Here is a 20,301-nt window from a genome sequence, read left to right on the forward strand (position 1 = left end):
TGTATGTATACAGGTGTCCCCGGAGTTGACGTGCAAACTTCGCGAGGTAATTCTTGAGCAAACTTTGAACAAAAACTCCTGTGTGAAAGTTAGTCTAATTTCCAGCCGTCATAGAGATGCAGTTACTAAGAACCTAATGGGCGAAAATGAACGCCCCCAGAACCCCTCCCTGTGAACAGAAATACTTGTAGCTCCAGTGTGGTTGGGATTTGAACCCATGTTGATGTTTCTCTCTCTCTCTCTCTCTCTCTCTCTCTCTCTCTCTCTCTCTCTCTCTCTAGTTAATGAAAGTATCACATCAATATTCTTTGCCTGAGTATACGAGTATCCTCAGTGTAAATATTCCTCTCTTACTCACTCTCAGTCTTCCCTCGTACGTCCTTCACTCCTGTCTTTTTCCAGTTTTCGTCCTTTTATCCTACACACACACACACACACACACACACACACACACACACACACACACACACACACACACACACACACACACACACACACACACACACACACACACACACACGCACACACATTACATTTCCACCGTCGCACGCAGCATTCTTCCTACAGACACTCCATTCGGACTTCGCCAGTATGGGGAAGGGCTAAATAATGGTTATCACTCTCCCCCCGAGGTGAAGTTCCGCATCCCTTTAATGTTCTTAATATGGGTGATATACTGAGCTGCACATACTGTAATACGGTCTCTCGTTGCTCATCCTCACTCTCCATTTCTCCTGTACCACCATTTTCGCCTGTGTTCTTTCCTCCATATCTACCTTGCGATCTTCATTCCATACCTCCCCTACTTTTTGCCTCTTACACATACCCCTTCCTCTTCTAATTTTACCTCCCTCATCCTTTCTTCCTCACCTTCCCACCACGTCCTTCTCCCCAACTTCCCTCCTCACCATCCCTCCTCCTCAACCTCCCTCCTCAACACTCCTTCCCCTCACCATCCTTCCCCTCACCATCCTTCCCCTCAGCTTTCCTCCACGCCACCCCTTCCCCTTACCATCCTTCCCCCTCAGCTTTCCTCCATGCCACCCTTTCTCCTCACCATCATTCCCCCTATTTTTCCCCTCTCCCCCGGGCATCTCCCCCCTCCCTCAGCTTAACTCACTCGGCGCGCCCCTCTGCCTTCCAATTTATCGGCTCAGTTGTGCGTCCCAGAAGATGATCAGTCTCGTGTGTCCCAGGCCTCCCCTCCCCTCTCTTCCCAGCTCTTCCTCTGCTTTCCCTTCGTCACTCAATCCCTCCCCTCCCCTCCCCAGAGCATTCTTCCTCCCCTCCCTTCATCATTCAGCCTCCCCCACTTATATTATCCCCCCCTCCCCCGCTCCCCTTATTGCCTCCGCCAGCTTTCCTCCCTGTTCTTTTCACCACATCCCTCCCCTCACAACTCTCCCCTCTTCTCTCTTTACCACACATCTCTCCTCTTTCATGTATAGCATATTTCTCTTTCCCTCATCATCATTCACTGTCACCCTTCTTCCCCTCACCACTCGCTCTTCTCATCCGTCAGCACTCGACCTTCCTCTCCCCTCCCATCCCATCCCCACTTTCTCTCCCTTCCCATCCCCACTTTTTCTCCCCTCTCATCCCCACTCTCTATCCCCTTCCATCCCCACTCTCTGTCCTCCCCTCCCCTCCCATCTCCACTTTCTATCCTCTTCCATCCCCACTCTCTGTCCTCACCTCCCCTCCCATCTCCACTCTGTATCCCCTTCCATCCCCACTGTCTCTCCTCACCTCACCTCACCTCCCAGCTCAGCCCAGCCCATCCTATCCTATCCTATCCCATCCCATCCCATCCCATCCCATCCCATTATATCTCCACTTTCCCTCTTCTCCCTTCCCCTCCCCAGGCATACAAGGAAGTTAAAAACAAACGGCAATAGACGTATTGGTCCTTACGGGACTGTTTGTTACAAAGAAGACAGTGCCTATGATATCAAATTCTATGAGCTGAAGATAAGGATAGCATAGCAAGAAGGCCTCCCCACTCACTATCCCCTCCTCTCCCCTCACCTCACCACCCACTCTCTTCTCCCCTCCGCACGCCCTCACTCTCCTCTTCCCACACTACCCACCCGCCCCTACCCATATCGCACATTATCTCCTTCCCATACTATTCTCCCCACTCCTCGTCGTTCAACTCTCTCATCTCCCCTCACACCACTTTCCTCTTTCCTCTCACAGCACTCTTTCCCACCGTACCACTCACCCTTCCCTTTACCACTCTTCCCTTCCCTCCCTTCACTTCCCTTCCCACCCTTCACTTCCCATCCCTTCTCCCGCATCCTTTCACTGCAGTATTCCCTTCCTATCATTACAACTCTTCCCTCCCGCACCTTTCCCTTCCTCCCCTCTCCATCTCTCCCCTTCCCTCCTCCCTGCTCCCATCTCTCCTCTTATGTTTTCACTATTTATGATCCTTGCCAATTGGATTTTTGCTGGTGTTCGCTTTCCTTCTTGCATACGGTCCACAATCTCTCTCTCTCTCTCTCTCTCTCTCTCTCTCAGTAATCAGATGAGCCTCAGCCAAAGTCTTCACACATTCATATATTCAGCCGCTCCCCACCGGCCTTCTCTCTTTTCCTCAAGTCTCACCTCCAATCCGGACCCTGGTTACATTTTCTTTCACATTCTTTCCATTTTTGTCTCTCGGGGATTCTCAGATTTTTCATATTTTGGGGAGTGGGAGGGACGTTCATCTTAGTTTTTTTTAGGAAGTCTGAGAAGTAATTATCTCGTCTCACCCTTTATTTTTTTCAGCTTCAGTTTCTTGTTATTTCTTAGTATTTTGACTGCTGCTTTTTTTTTTCTAATTTTTCCACGTTTGTCTTTTTAACCTCAGTATTTTTAAGTTTTCGGTTTTTCTGTTGTTCCCTCTGGTCTTCGTTTTTCAGTTGTTCCTTTTTTGCTTCCCAGTAGTCTTGTTTCTTCCTTCGATTTTCATTATTTTCACATCACCTTTTTTTAGTGTATTTTTATTTTTATGCTTTTCTGTCTTCATTTTCCAGTATATTGTGTTTTGCTTCCCAATGTTATGTTTTCATCTTTTTTTTTACATGCACTTTTTTTTTCAGCCGTCTTTTTTTTTCTTTTTTTCATTTAGTTTTTCCAATGTTCTCGTTTCCATGAGTGTGTCAGTTTTTCACTTTGTCCCCCCAATAAATGTGTTTCTTTTAATTTCTGATTTTTTTTTAACCTTTTGTGTTTCATTCCAAGTATTCATTTTTTCTTGCCATTATTCTCGTTTCTTTGAAGTTCCCCATTTTTAGTTTATTATTTTTTTTTCCATTACCAGTATTCCTGCTTTTCCTTCACCTTTCGTATTCCCCAAATTGCTTTCATCCATTCCAAAATTCGCTCTGATTCTGTCTTTGATCATCGTTCGTATCTTGGGTCTGCAAGTTTAGTTCGGGAAGAATGTAAGGTATGTATTGTAGACTGAAGAAGTAGGATAGGGAGAGAGAGAGAGAGAGAGAGAGAGAGAGAGAGAGAGAGAGAGAGATTCACTACGAGGACTTTTTTCTTTTTTTTTTTCCCATATTTCATTTAGACTTTTTGATGGAGTAGATTTCCAGAACTGGCAGGATTATAGACTCTTATCTTCACTGTGTACTTCTTTAACATGAATAAAATCCTCTGGAGGCGGACTTGATAAAAGAAAGACATCGTATTGAAGGGATTAAGAGAGTATGATAGTGAGGTAATTACATGAAGACGAATTCAGCGTGGGGAGAAAAGCATGAGAGTGTTGTTGATGAAGGTAGGCTAGGTGTTGTGAGAATGGAGGTCGTTACTGATTACAAATTCCACAGCAGCCCATTAATCCATGCCACCCCTAACGGAGTGTGTCGTCAGTCTGTAGTTACGGTTGACGTATATATTTTCACATACTGTTATTATTTCCTCTCCTTCATTCTCTCTCTCTCTCTCTCTCTCTCTCTCTCTCTCTCTCTCTCTCTCTCTCTCTCTCTCTCTCTCTCTCTCTCTCTCTCTCTCTCTCTCTCTCATTATACTACCTCCAGACCAGTGAATTTTGGTTTCATTGTGGAAGGATCTCTGCTAGTGAAGTGGTTAATGAAGGCAGAGTGCGGTAAAAATGGCACAGGTAAAAATAGCACGATAATAACTGCACAGGTAAAAATGGCAGAGGTAAACAACCTGTGCATTGATTGCATACAAGGGCACAAAGACTTGGGCCAGTTTTCTTCCTGGTGTTGGGTAAGGCGCTGCAACCTGATTGAGGAAGTTTGCATCGGAGGGTTGGGTGATGCCGTTAGTATTGCTCACATAATGCCACTCGGGGATTAGCCACTGGTCACCCTCAGCTTAAATGTCAGGACTGAACAGCCTAGTGCAGGGCCCTTACGCTCCTTTTAGGGCAGGATAGGATTGAATGAGCATAAGATATAAGAACATAAGAACATAAGAAGAGAGGATAACTGCAGTAGGCCGGTTGGCCCATGCTAGGCAGCTCCTAGAAGAGTAACTGAACTACTAGAATGAGATAAGGATAGCAAAGAAGAAGGCTCTCCCCCGCCCTCCAAACCCTCCAGCCGAAGCCGGCAGGAAAAAGTCAGAAAGAACACCACGCCGTATAGAAAAACTGGCGTGGACATTTTACAGGAAAGTGTGAAAGGAGAATAGAGACTATCATAGTGTAACCTGAAAAGAATTTTTTTTGAATTAGTATTGGTTATAAGATTTTCTTTATTCTATATCCACCCCTTATTTGTCATATGCTTATCTAGCCTATGCTTGAAACTCTCAATGGAAGAGGCAGCAACTACTTTACTAGGTAGCTTATTCCATTCGTCTACTACTCTATTACCAAACCAATTTCTACCTATTTCCTTTCTGAAACGGAATTTTTCTAGTTTGAAACCATTATTTCTAGTTCTATCCTGTATGCTCACTTTAAGTACCTTGCTAATATCTCCCTTATTTATACCATTCATCCACTTAAAAACCTCAATTAAGTCTCCCCTTACTCTACGCCTCTCTAGCGAATGCAGATTTAGTCTTTTCAGTCTGTCTTCATATGACAGGTTCCGGACGTCATGTATCATTTTAGTCATTCTTCTCTGTACATTTTCTAACGAATTAATATCCATTCTATAGTAAGGACACCAAAATTGTACTGCGTAGTCTAAATGTGGCCTTACTAATGCTAGATAAAGTTTCAGTATTACTTTAGATGATCTATTGCTCACGCTTCTCGAAATAAATCCTAGGACCCTATTTGCTTTATTTCTCGCATTAATGCACTGTTGCCTAGGTTTAAGGTCGTTACTAATCATAACTCCTAGATCTCTCTCGCATTCCGATTTGCTAATTTCTTTGTTATCTAAGCTGTATTTAGTATCTCCAATGGTCTTGCCTACGTTAAGTACTTTACATTTTTCAACGTTAAATTCCATTTGCCAAGTTTTAGACCATTTGGACAATGTATCGAGGTCTTTTTGTAAGTAATGGCAATCGTCAGTCGAGTTAATGATACGCCCTATTTTTGTATCGTCGGCAAATTTGCTGATTCTGCTATTGACTCCTAAGTCTAGATCATTTATATATATGATAAATAATAAGGGACCGAGTACTGAACCCTGTGGTACACCGCTAGTTACTAATCCCCAGTCCGACTTAGTTCCATTTATTAATACTCTCTGCTTTCGTCCTTTCAGCCAGGATTCTATCCATTTTAAGATATCGCCGTCTATACCGTGTGCTCGAACCTTTCTAACTAACCTTTCGTGTGGGACCCTATCAAAAGCTTTACTAAAGTCCAGATAAATAACATCGTAAGCTTTATCGCTATCTACTGCCTCATAGACCTCCGAGTAGAATGACAACAAATTTGTGAGGCAGGATCGTCCTTGCCTGAATCCGTGCTGACTTTCGTTTATAAGATTAAATCTTTCTAAGTGTTCTCTAATCTTATTTGCCAAAATTGACTAACATTTTTCCTACTATTGACGTTAGACTTATCGGACGATAATTCGACGCAGCTGATTTATCACCTTTTTTAAAGATGGGCACTACGTTTGCGGTTTTCCACGCCTCTGGAACTTCTCCTGAACTTAAAGAGTCATTAAATAACGTTAAAAGTGGCTGACATAATTCTTCTTTGGTTTCTTTTATAATTTTTGCATATATATCGTCCGGACCTGGCGATTTTTGAGGTTTTAACTTGTTAATTTCTTTCAATACGTCCTCCTTACTAATGGTTATTTTACTAAGAATATTTTCCGTATTCTCATGGTAAATATTTGCTGCTTGAGGGACCAGACTTAGATTTTCCTTGGTGAATACTGATATGAAATAATTATTTAGGATGGAGCACATTTCTTTATCTTCACTGGTAATGTCACCTGATTCTGTTCTGAGTGGTCCTATCCTATCTTTATTTTTCGTTCGGTACATTTGATAAAAACCCTTGGGGTTTACTTTTTGATTCACTTGCAACCTTAATTTCATAACTTCTCTTTGCTTTTCTTATCTCCCTCTTTACTTCTCTATTTAAAATTGTGTACCGGTTACGTAAGTGTTCCTCTCCACGTTTTATTTTTCTATATATTCCTTTCCTTTGGCCTATGAGAGATTTTAATCTGTTGTTTAACCATCTTGGTTCTGAATTGTTAGTTCTAAACGGTTTTGAAGGAATATATCTATCTTGGCCTCCGTATATTATATTTATTAACTCGTTATACTTCTCACTGGTCGAACGTCTGTTTGGTACTGGAGCTGAGTTAATTTCCGTCACCTGGACTACATTCCTATCTACCACCTCCCCCTCACAGACACCTGACGGACGTCCCACGTGCTTCCTGCGCCTGACCTATGACCTGGGGATCCCCACTAACCTGACATTCCCTCAAATAGCTAATCTCCCTGTGGAATACCGTTCGAAAATAAGCTCTTAAGCCATCGAAATCTCCTAGACGAAAATTAGGAACGGTGGAGGTATTTTCAGTGGAACAGACATCCCAAATAAATTTGAACTTAATTTCTTCATGATCGCTATTACCAAGTCGTCCACCAACCTCTATATCGCTAATGATATTTTCTTTATTAGCTAAAACCAAATCTAGTATATTATTACCTCTGGTGGGCTCCCTGATATACTGATAAAGGAAATTATCCTGTACTACCTCTAGAAATTCCTCTGACTCTGCATCTCCTGTCTGATTTCTCCAATCTATCCTTGGCAGATTAAGGTCCCCAACAATTATTACTAAGCTGGACTGTGATGCTTTCCTAATTTCCTCCCAGAGGTATTTACTATCAGCTCTACTTAATTTTGGAGATCTGTAAATTGCTCCTAAGACTAATTTCTCCCTATTGTTACTAATTTCAACCCAGACACTTTCTGTGTCCCTATTTACTTTAATGTCTGCTTTATTGTAACAGTTTAATGAATCCTTTACATAAATAGCTACCCCTCCCCCCTTTCTTCCCTGACGGTTTGACACAAAAATATTATAGCCTTTTATCTGATATTCTGCTAAAAATTCTCGAGTGTCTGTATTCATCCAAGTTTCACTAATAACGGCAATGTCTATTTTCTATGTACAAATTAAAGCCCTCAGTTCATCCATTTTATTACGTAAACTCCGGCTGTTTGTGTAGTACACTTTCAGATTATTACGAGTAGTTATGCCTTTACCTTGGCATTTACTGTTATTTATTTTATTACTAACTGGGAAACTCTTTACTTTACTAATATAACAATTTTTTGTACTATCGCTTATCGCCCTTCTATCATCGCTTGTTCTATCATCTATCATCGCCTGCTCAATTTGAGGTGCCTGAGTGGATGTATCTACACTATTGGTTGAACTTTTGTTCTTAATTTTGCAAGTATCGATGCATCTATCCAAACATGGTAATAATGATTTCTGACTGTAGTTGCTGCATCTTCCTGTACACCTACTTCTCAATCTCGAAAAAATCCCTCCAACTCCCTATCTATCATTCCAGCTAAAACAGTAACTCCTTGCCTGCTAAGATGAGTCCCATCCCAACTATACAAGGCACTTCGTCCATAAAACCGGTCCCAGCTGTCTATGAAAGGTATTGCATTATCTTTGCAATACCTTTCAAGGCGGCAATTAAACCCTATTGCCCTGCTCAACCATTCCCTTCCAACCCGCCACCTTGGTAAAACACCAAGCACTACAGGGGTTCCTCCCCTCTCCCTAACCTTTTCTAACATCAACTTGTACCTTTTCCACAGTACCTCACTCTTACGGCTACTAATATCATTGCCTCCTACACTGAGGCACACAGTGGGTTTGTCACCACTTTCCTTTACGATATTTGAAATTTTATCTACCACATTAGCCACCCTGGCCCCTGGAAGACACACATGTTTAGCGAGTGGAGTATACATGGCCCTGTTCAGATATCTCACCTGGGAGTCTCCAACAACAACAACATTTTTCTTACCTTTCTTGTTCTGTTTATACTTACCTGTACTGGAAGTTCTCTCACCGTCCTTCTCCTCTACTTCCCTCTCTGCCTTCCCTTCACATTCGTCCCGTAGTGTGTCGAATGTATTAGTTGTCTTAATTTCCGTTTGCTTTTTAAGAGTGAACTTCGTTGCACCCTTGTTAACAAGTGTCCAACCTTCAGCCTTTTTCTCTTTCTCCTCCAACATCTCCTCCAACAATTCCCTCATTTGTGCCTTCTCCTGCCTGAGAATTTGTACCTCCCGCTTCAGTTCGAGAAGTTCCTCCTTTAATTCAAGGTAGTCCTTTTCAGTACCTGCAGTGGGGACACAGCTCTCTGCCGAGGAAGCCATTACGCACTAGTTCACACAAGGTAGCACACACTATCACGGGTCACTACGGGTCACCACAACACACACACTCACGGATCACTAGCACAGCACTATCGCTGATCACTACAACACACTAACACAACCACTATCACAGATCACTAAAGCACACTAGCACAACACTACCACAGGTCTCTAGCACGTCTGAGCTGACTGGCCTCACGAGAGCGACTGAGCTGGCCTCACGAGAGCGACTGACTGGCCTCACGAGAGCGACTGACTGGCCTCACGAGAGCGACTGGCTTGCCATAGAAACAAGCCATTTATTCTTTTTTTTTTTTTCCCCAAATTTTCACTTGTTATTTTAATATGTGCCGTTTTTCCTGCTTTTTTTTTGGGGGGGGGGGTATATTTACCTCCGCCAAGGAGGTTATGTTTGTTTGTTTGTCTTAGCAGGACTGCTCAAAAAGCTGTAAACTGGTTTTGATGAAATTTTGTGGAAGGGTGGGCCATAGGCCAAGTAAGAAATTATTGTATTTTGGGCGGGATCCGGAGTATCCCGCACAATATATCCAGATGTTCTCAGTGAATTACAGTGAAATTTTGTGGAAAGGTGGGCCATGGACTAAGAAAGAACTTATTAAATTTGGGGGCGGATCCGGGTTCGGATCCCATATCCACGGATCCGCATCCGGATCCGGATCATCTTTAATGGCAGTGTTATTAGCGGACATTTGCGCTCTCTGAGCGTTTTCTAGTTACCTATGCCATTGTTGTTGAAGGCTGTATCCAATCCCTCCATTCGACGCAGTCCTCATGAGATTAAAATTGTCTGAAGATAGCAAGAATTAAATGTGAAAGACGCCCATTGGTACAGAAGGGCTTTACATACGTGCCACCTGAGGTCTGTCCCTGGCTTAAGCTGTGTGAAATTGTCAGCTGGTTGCTGGAAGGTAAAAAGACGCCATCGCTTAGTAGGGTAAACGAATCTTACTTTTAGTGACCCCATGAGGAAGAAGTATTAGTAACAGTAGTAGTTGTAGCCCCAGGTTCTTCTGAAATGTGAGCCCAGTGGACTGCAGGCTGAAGTTCCCATTCTTCTATAGTCCACCATCCTCCTTTGGGGAGATAGGGAGGAAGTTGGGATGTTTGTATAACTGGGTAGTGAAGCCGGCCAGTTATATCGGTGCCACGGTATGAAGGAGTATGATTTAATTCTTTCTGTGCATTTCATTTTACTACTGGTATCTCCAACGTGATTACGTTGATGTCATGAGAGTCGTTTCGAATTAGCACAAAAGAAATCAGACGCCACGTAGAGAAAATACCATAACTATCCAATTCCATAAGAAGAAGATAAGGATAGGAAGGGTTAAATATAGTCTTCATTAATTCCTACACTGTCAGAGGTCCTGTTAACATCAGTAAATTCGTTTGAAGGTAGCCAGAGTTAAAAAGTACATCGACGCAATGGAGAGGTTAATCCTAAAATTCCTGTGTTCCTTCCCTCTCCCTTCGCTTTCCTGTCAATGCCCTAATCCCCTTTCCTCCCTCCATGTATCCTATCCTCTCACCCTCCCTGTTCCCTTACCTCCCCGCACCCCATTCTTTTCCTTTCCTAATCCCTCTCTCTCTCTCTCTCTCTCTCACACACACACACACACACACACACACACACACACACACACACACACACACACACACACACACTTAGGCAGAGTGGTGCAGCACGTGAGAATGCGAATGAGCCGAGTGAAAATAAGGAGGTGGTGGTGTTGGTGTTGCGAATGAGAACGGATAAAATTGTTGTTCGAAGAAGCAACAACATTGGTATAATTATTATTATTATTATTATTATTGTTGTTGTTATTATTATTATTATTGTTTGGTACATTTCGAACTGTCATTCTGCATATATCTGTCAATCACCGTGGCCGCATTAACTTAAATTCACTGTCGCCCCCCACTGCAGTGGGTCGGGGTGTGGGAATCCGAAAGGAAACATCACCGTATGTGGTGCTCTCACATCTTTTAGACCCGCAGCGGCGAGGTGGCCACGAGGCCTTGCTCTTAGAGGCGTGTAATCAACCTGCTGGTATATTGCAAACTGTCATTCTGCATATACAGTATATATATATATATATATATATATATATATATATATATATATTTATTTATTTATTTACAGTTTTTTAATGGAAATAATGCCATTATGCTATGATCATTTGTTCATGTTATTGTTTTTTTTTCTTCATTTTCAATGTGTGGAAAGTACGAGTATGCCGCTATAATATGGTCATTTGAAGTTGGAACTTGGAAAGCTTTTTGGCATGATTGCAAAATGGTATTGAGATTTCATGCACGTAGTGGCGCAACCAGAAATTTAGAAATGGGAAAGCGGCCAACTCATCTACATTTACTGTCAACCACTTATTGCTTCCTTCAGCCCCGTGACGTATTTTATAATTATACACTCTGTCCTGGCAGTATTTTATTTACCTTAGGAGATTTTATGTATTCATTCATTTATTTTTCATATACTGGTAGATCTCTACTGAAAGACGTGTCCTGGAGTTGAGTCTAATCGTGTGTACCATTTTTACTGTAACTTGGCCTAAAATTGCCATCAGTACTACATCCTTTATGCTGAGTTGTAGCTGAAATGTTAGCAAAGAAGTGCTGTGGAGAGGATGTAGAGCTGTAGTATTGTCTTTTTCTGCCACTGAACAACGTGAACTAAGCTGCCAAAGTACGAAAAATCTGGCCAAGTTAGAGTACCGGTATATAATAGCTTTGTCATTGGAAAACTATAAGTATAATAGTACTAGAGACGGGGGCATCAGGGCCTTCCACCTTTCTAGTCGGGTAAGGGGACTTTGCTTTAGTCTGTGGGAATTGAGCGCCTCTTTTCTGAAAATCATTAGTGAGTAATTGACGGACAACCTGCTTAAAATGAAAATTGAAGGACTTTATGAAAATCGTTAGTGAGTGACAGACGGACAGCCTGTTTAATAATGGGTATTAAGCGCCACGTTTCTGAAAATATTTAGTGAGTGACAGACAGACAGACTTTAATCAATGGGAATGGAATGTCTGTTTCTGAAAATCGCTAGTGAGTGTCTGACGGACAAGCTGGTTCTTAGAGAGAGAGAGAGAGAGAGAGAGAGAGGGAGGGAGGGAGAGAACGTTATGGGGAAGAAGGGGTTGCGTTGCTGATATAGACCAGTCTGGCGTAGTGAAAGGCAGGGGTTCAGCATGGCGGTAGTAGCTGCACATCAGAGTGAATTGCGTGCTGCCGCCAACTATTAATTTGGCCATAAAGAAAAATGGAGTGGGTAAGACCAATACAGGCCGCCAATCAGTGTCCCTGCCTGGGTGTATTGCTAACGATTTGCATGACGGGTTTTATTAGCGTTATTGCAACCAACGATCCGCATGCTTTTTTATACTGATATTTTTGTATGTATGTGTGTTTATGTTTGTGTGTGTGTGTGTATCTATGTATGTGTGTTTATGTTTGTGTGTGTGTGTATCTATGTATGTATGTATGTGTGTGTGTATTTTTGTATGTATGTGTATTTGTGTGTGTGTATGCATGTGTATGTGTGAAATTTGTTGAACTGAAGACCTACGTGTAAACTTGTAAATTAAGCTGTATAAAAAATTACCTTTTCTTTTCTTTTCTTTTCACTTTACCTTCATTCATGCAGCCATTTGTACACTTGCCAATAAAATTAGTTAATATTTAGGCGACAGAACTTGAAAAACAAAAATATCTGAAACTAAATCGTTGTTATGAAGACTTTTAATCCATGACTAAGATTCTTTATATTTCTCTAGCAGTATAATAGAGGAAGGGGGCATGAGCAACGTATCCCCCTTCTCCTCTTCCTCCCCCTCACCCTCATCCTCACCCTCGCCCTTGCCCTACCCCTCACCCTCACTCTTACCCTCCCGTATTAGACCCCTGACCTTCACACTCACCTTACCCCGCACCCTCACACTCACCCTACCCCGCACCCTCACACTCACCCTACCCCGCACCCTCACACTCACCCTACCCCGCACCCTCACACTCACCCTACCCCGCACCTTCACACTCACCCTACCCCGCACCCTCACCCTACCCCTAAATCTCACCCTCGCTCTCTCCCTTCCCTTTGATCCAATAGCTAACATATTTTTGTTTGTCAGTGATTGCTACGTTCAGATTTTTATATAACTAACGAGAGACTCCTTGTGTAAGCTATATTTAAGCTGCAGTAAAAAAAAAAAAAATCTAAGAGACATGTTGTATACTGTAGGCTATATTTAATCTGCATAAAAAAAAGGACCCTGTTGTGTAGGCTATATTTAATCTGTGTAAAGAAAAAAAAAAACTAAAGAGACCTGTTGTGTAGGCTATATTTAATGTGTAAAAAAAAAAAGTAACTAAAGAGACCTGTTGTGTAGGCTATATATAATCTGCAGTGTAAAAAAAAAAAAAAAGTGCTGTGTAGGGTGTATTTGCAGTGTCAGAAACTCTCTCCCTCAAGGTGAATTAAAATCTGAAGACAGCAAAAATAAAGAGTTCGTTTTGGAATTGAGGGGTGTAAGGTTAGATTTTTTTTCCAGACCAGCTTGACTCTTAATGACTTCCAGGGATCCGCTCTGTCCAGTGGTGTCAGCAGTTTTGTGGTCGTTAGAGACTCCCCAGAGAAAGTTGGACTGATTACTGATTAACCCTTGTGGCTGTCAGGGGTTTCTCAGGTGTATGAAGTCACCTGTCATTAGCAGACTTATAGTTTTTGTTTTCTGCCAAAATTTGTGTATAAAGATGATTTCTCTTGTTTGATATTTGTTTTTTTTTCTTTCGCTTCCTTTTATTTTTGGTTTCTTTTCCTTTTTTCTTTTGTTTGTTTGCTTGCTTGCTTGCTTGCTTCCTTCCTTCCTTTCCTCCTTTTTCTTATCTTTCTTTCTTGACGGTGGTGATTTTCTCCGAGTTAAGCAACATTTTCAAGCGTTACAGGGACATATTACAGTTTGTGTATGTCATCCCAAGTATTAACGCTCCTGTGGTCGAGAAAATTGTAATATTCTCTTTCCAGTCTTCTATGTATGTGTGTAAAGTGACACGGAAGTGGAAACAAAGTGGAGCTGCAGTAAGTGAAAGAGAACGCCAAACTAAGAGGAAGATTGAAAATTTGTGTGAAAGGTACTATAACACAAGAAAGGAAGTGACCTAGGAAAGGAAGCTTGTGAAAGAGTGGTGTGAATACAAAAGTGAAAGTGAGGGATAGCGTTTTGTAAGTGAGGGGGGAGCGATTGGGAAGAGTGAAATGTGTTTGAGGGTAAAATGAGTTATATGAATTTGGAAGTGAAAGTATGTGATAAGAGTTTCGTAAGTGAGGAAGTGAGAAAGAATGAGTGTGAAGAGTAAACGTGTGTGACAAAGTAAGATGAGAGTGAGAGGAAGAGTGAAAGTGTGTGAAAGAGAGTAATGTGTGAGTAATGGAGTTGAAGATTAAGGTGAGTGAGTGCAGATATGAGTGAGAGAAACTTGCGAGTGAAAGGAGTGAAAGATTACTTTGTGTGTGTGTGTGAGAGATAGATTTAGCTATTTTCACGCCGCTCACTGGCAGAAAAAGACAGTGCCTCAAATGTGCATCCTTTTCATAGAACTTCTTAGCGACTAGTCTCGTATTCTAATGTAAATATCTTGTTATAAATCAGCATTCCAGATGGAGAGGTAGTAATTTTGAGCCAGGTAAAAGTAAAAAGGATATAGAATGGGTGATAGTCTGCTTTTCTGTTTGTCCGTCATTAAGTTTAACTAATCTCAGTGTCACTATATTGTTTTTACTTTAACATGGCCTATAATTACCAAATCTTGAATCCTGAACTGTATCCATTGGTAGAAAATGGTGCTATAGTCACGAAGAAGTGCCCGTGGAGAGGATGGAGGCCCGTAGCACCGTCTTTTGCCATTAAGGTACATTATGTTAGTTGCAAAAGGAGGAAAATCTGGGCCTAATTAAAGGGGGAGAGACCTATAGAAGATTCGATAAAGCCCCCGTCACCTCCCTTTTACGTGCCACCCCTCACCCCCCTTTACGTGCCCCCCTCACCCTCTTACGTGCCCCCCTCACCCTCTTACGTGCCCCCCTCACCCCCTTACGTGCCCCCCTCACCCCTTGCGTGTCCCGTCACCCCCTTACATGTCCCGTCACCCCCTTACGTGCCCCCCTCACCCCCTTACGTGCCCTCTCACCCCCTTGTGTGTCCCGTCACCCCCTTACATGCCCCCTCACCCTCCCTTACGTGGCCCCTCGCCCCCTTACGTGGCCCCTCGCCTCCTTACATGCCCCCTCACCCCAAGTGCCCCCTCTGTCCCCTCACCCCTTTACATACCCTCCTCACCCCCTTACGTGCCCTCATCCCTTTACATGTCCTCCTCACCCACTTACGTGCCCGTTCACTTCATTACGTGCCCCCTCACCCCTTTACGTCCCCCCTCACCCTCTATCCTACCTCACCCTCTATCCTACCTCACCTCCTTACGTGTCCCCCTCACCCTCTTTCATGCACCCATCACCCCCTTACGTGCCCCCTCACCCCTTTACGTGCCCCCTCACCCCCTAACGTGACCCTTACCCCCTTACGTGCCCCCTTATTCCCTTTACGTGCCCCCTCACTCCCTTACGTGCCCCTTGCCTCCCTATATGACTGCCTTAAAACACAATGATCCATCGAAGTTTAATCAGAAATTCACTTTGTTTTGTGGTGGTGAGTTTTTAACCACCATGAATTAGCACAGAAAAATTTGGTCAAAATATCAGCTCCTTAATTTCAGGGCAACAGGTCAAGGTCAGAATTTGGCATTACCGTCGTGTAGAAGATGAAAATTGATCGGTTTAACTATAAAAAGAAAAGCTTTATGCACACACACACACACACACACACACACACACACACACACGGTAGATAGTGTGCCGTAAGTAATAGCTACATGTTATTATTATTATTGTTATTATTATTATTATTATTATTATTATTATTATTAATTTACTACTACTACTACTACTACTATTTATGTCGCTGCATATATCAGTGAGGTTAATATATCTTATACTAAGCATTTTTTTTCTTATTTTTGCAGGTAAGTACTGCCCTTCTCCCACTGCATCCCCAACATTGTAAGTATCCAAACACGCCAGGACAGAGAAATAATTATCTGCCATTTCCGTCCAGAGAAAATTTACAACTGGCGAAATAGTGAAAACCCATATCTCAGTGAAGTACGGTGAAAACCCATATCTCAGTTAGTGAAATACAGTGAAAACCCATACCTCAATTATAGTGAGAACCCATATCAATTGGTGAAACACAATGACAACCCATATCTCAGTGAAATACAGGTAAAACTCATATCTCAGTTAGTGAAATGCGGTGAAATCCCATATCTCAGTGAAGTACGGTGAGAACCCATATCAGCGAAATACGGTAAAAACCCATATATATGTGAAATACAGTGAAAACCCATATCTCAGTGAAATACAGTGAAAACCCATATATCAGTTAGCGAAACAGTGAAAACCCTTATCTCAGTTAGTGAATTACAGTGAAAACCCGTATTACAGTTAGTGAAATGCAGTGAAAGACCCATATCTCAGCAAGTGAAATAGTGAAAAACCCATATCAATCAGTGAAATACTATGAAAATCCATATATCATTTAGTGAAATAGTGCAAACCCATATCTCAATTAGTGAAATACAGTGAAAACCTGTATCAGTGAAATACAGTGAAAACCTATACCGGTATCTCAATTAGTGAAATACAGTGAAAACCCGTATCTCATTTAGTGAAATACAGAGAAAACCCATATCTCATTTAGTGAAATACAGAGAAAACCCATATCTCCTTTAGTGAAATACAGAGAAAACCCATATCTCCTTTAGTGAAATACAGAGAAAACCCATATCTCCTTTAGTGAAATACAGAGAAAACCCATATCTCAGTGAAATACAGATAAAGCCCGTATCTCAGTGAAATACAGTGAAAACTCATATCCCAATTAGTGAACTAGTGAAAACCCGTATCTTAGCAGTCAAGTACAGTGAAAAACCCATATCTCAGTTAGTGAAATACAGTGAAAACCTGTAGGCTATCTCAGTGAAATACAGTGAAAACCCGTATCTCAGTGAAATGCAGTGAAAACTCATACCTCAATAGTGCGTGTTTCAGATGGTTTGATTTTTCCGCTGTGTACCATATATTTGTTCATGTTTGGGAAGATATTTGTGTCTGTCTGTACACACGATAAAGAAAAAAAAAATCGACGCAGATGATCGATGGTTTCACATTGACTGCAGTTGATTATCGCTTTTTTTTTTTTCTTTAGGCGAATATTTTTAAGTGAACGGTGTCTTTTTTTTTCTTTTTCTTTTTAGTAGAGTTCATGAAGTTGTTTCTCCATGTCTGATATAATAACTAGCCATATACAGCTGTGGGTAATTAGCAGAGGATAACATTCCCCACTAACTACCCACAGTTGTGTATGGCTATAGTAGTTTCATTATTTTCACACGTTTCGTCTACTTTTCCTAAATGTAAAGATGGCTAGTTTTTGGATCATGTGTATAATTGGTTCGGTTTACTTTTAATTTCCTTAGTATTGTTTTTTGGGAGTGTGCAACTGATTCATTTCTTAGTTCTTTGGTAATGTTATAGGGAGTGTGCAGGAAAATTGTCGTTGCTGTCATGTTGCTTATTTTCTGTTACACGGGTCAGATCATTGATAAATTGTACTTTATATCGGAATGATCAACACCGCTAACGAAACTAAAACCGTATATTTGTATAAGGTTCCCCCTCCCCTTCCGTATAATGTCGAGGGATATTAGAAATTACTGGTACCATTATCAGTGTTTGCCATCAAATTGTTCTTCAGTGGGTGAACAGGATTTAAGGAAACTAGGAATGGGCCCTACTTGGAAAACCCGGATGTAGGTCGGAAAGTTAATCCCCCCCCCCACCTTTGAGTTCGGTCCTCTACTTGTAATTCCAATAATATTACCAGAATAAATTTCATCAAAAGGTAGACGCGCACACACACACACACACACACACACACACACACACACACACACACACAATGTCAGAATGATTAGGATTTTTTTTTTATTGGAAAGAATAAATTTTCCATTTAGCCCGATGACATATTCTTACCATTTCCTGCAGAGTTTTTCTCGCTTAGATTTTAATGGGAGTGGAGGGTTAATGAAAACTCCAGGTAATTTTCCAGTTTGAAAAATCATACCTAAACCGAAAAAGAAAATCGTCTGGATTCGGCAAAAAAAAAAAAAAAAAAAAAAAACCGTATTGGATAAGAAACCCCGCCAGGCAGAGGACGTGTTTGTATTTTATTTATTTATTGTATTTATTTATACCACTCGACTGTGATGTTTAGTGCTGTATTGAGGATACCTTTCATAGTAGGTGTTAGTAGAAATTGTCCCAGCCTCCGTTACCACAAGAGGATTCCTTAAGGTACGATGAAACAGACCTGAGGTAACAGGAATAACGCCTAAATGACGTCCTTGCTCTTAAGTGGTTGGGAGTGGCTGTTTGAATTTAACACATTTTCACATCTTGATATTAAAGGTTGATGGAGTTTTAGGAAGTCATTTATTTATTCATTTACTGAACTCATTAGAAGCAGGGTTTGCAGAAGAGCTTATTAAGTTGGGGAAAATGTCAAACGAATTGCACTTTGAAAAAATCCAAATAGCAGAACGCTTTTTTTTTTTTTATGCGAGAAATTGTCATAGTTTGGTTAATATATATCTAAAATGATTTGCTTATGAGTACAGGTAATAAAATAATCGAGTTGGCACTGTTTGGTAAGAGGATGTTGGGTGGCGGGTCAGTATGGGACCGTCATTTTTACCCTAACGATTTTAAATTACCATCTCACCTTAAATACCGACTCACAAGAAGACACTAACACTAGGATATAATGTCAGTCACGAAGAAGTGCCGTGGAAAGGATTTAGGGCCGTTGTAATGTCATTTTCCTCCACCGACCTACGTGAAATAAGCTGCAAAAGGACGAACATCTTGGCCAAGCTTGAGTAAAAACGGTATAGTACTCGCACTGGCGATAGACATTATATTTGGTGTTGGTGGTGGAAGCAGGTATCTTGCTGAATATCAGTGTTGGGTGTAGGAAAAGGAAGGGCGGGGGAGAGAGGAGTGAGTGGGACGGGCGGGGTTGGTTGTGGGTGGTGGGGGTAAAACGCCTTGTGAAGATGGGCATGATAGGTTGCCCTAGTTGGAGCGTAGCAGTGGTTTATTCCAAATCTCCTAGAACAACAAGAACAACAACAATTACTGCTCCTACTACTACTACTACTACTACTACTATTACTACTACTGCTGCTGCTGCTACTGCTACTACTACTACCATTACCACAAAATAAGCACACGTCACTCTCATGTACTTGGTGTTTAACGAGGCAGTTAAAAAGGTCTGCAGTACTTTATTACACGGGTACGTTCTTCTTATTAACCTTTTTTACTGGATGATGTATTTCTTAATCCCCTCTCTTCCCAATCGATTTACTACTGAAGGGGTTTATTAAGGCTGCTTATAACCCCTCCAGGTAGAAAAGTCTCCATTAAGTTGAGTAAAATTGTATGTAGATGCCAGGAATAACCTAAAGGATAAGTCACCGGATTGAAGGGGGTAAGCACTTCCTGGCTACCACCATACTCACCTTTAATAAAATCGTATGTAGGTAGCAAGACTCTAAAGGATAAGTCGCCGGATGAAAGTTGTTAGAGACTTCCTAGCTACCACCGTACTCGTAATGAAGTGTTTATCAGCATGGCCGTATTAATATTTTTTTTTTTAAATGTAAGATCGTTTTATCTTCATCCATACTGATGCCAAACAATGCATAACAAAAATTAAGGAAAAATATCGTGATAAAAGTAAGGCGAAAGAAAATATTTATAATTATCTTCTACGTGCTTTCAGTGCAAGGGAGAAGGAACCAAAGAGTAGACCCCCCCCCTCTCTCAAAAAAAACAAAAAAAAACATGAGAATTGACAATAATCCATAACATACGGCCATCCTTCTATCTTGGATACCGAATTGCAATACTAGATTAACCCGAATTCGATGCTAGTCACGAAGAAGTGTTATGACAAAATGTAGAGTCGTAGTTCTGGCATCTTTTACGAGCGAGCGACGGGAGACAGGACACAAAAGGACGAAAATCTCCGGAAAATTAAAGAGAAAAAACTACAGGAAGTCTGTTTCCGTTATTTGGTTGTGGAAAGTGATGCTGGGAGTTGGAAATGCTCAGGGGGTGAAGGAGAATGATTGTGTGTGTGTGTGTTTTACGGCTAATTGAAATGTTGTTCTCTCTCTCTCTCTCTCTCTCTCTCTCTCTCTCTCTCTCTCTCTCTCTCTCTCTCTCTCTCTCTCTCTCTCTCTCTCCTTATCAGTCCTCCCCCCTCCCCAT

This window comes from Coenobita brevimanus, chromosome 42 (genome assembly GCF_032717465.1).
Source record: "Coenobita brevimanus isolate Jiangsu-jjx chromosome 42, ASM3271746v2, whole genome shotgun sequence".
NCBI classification, from domain to species: Eukaryota; Metazoa; Arthropoda; class Malacostraca; order Decapoda; family Coenobitidae; genus Coenobita; species Coenobita brevimanus.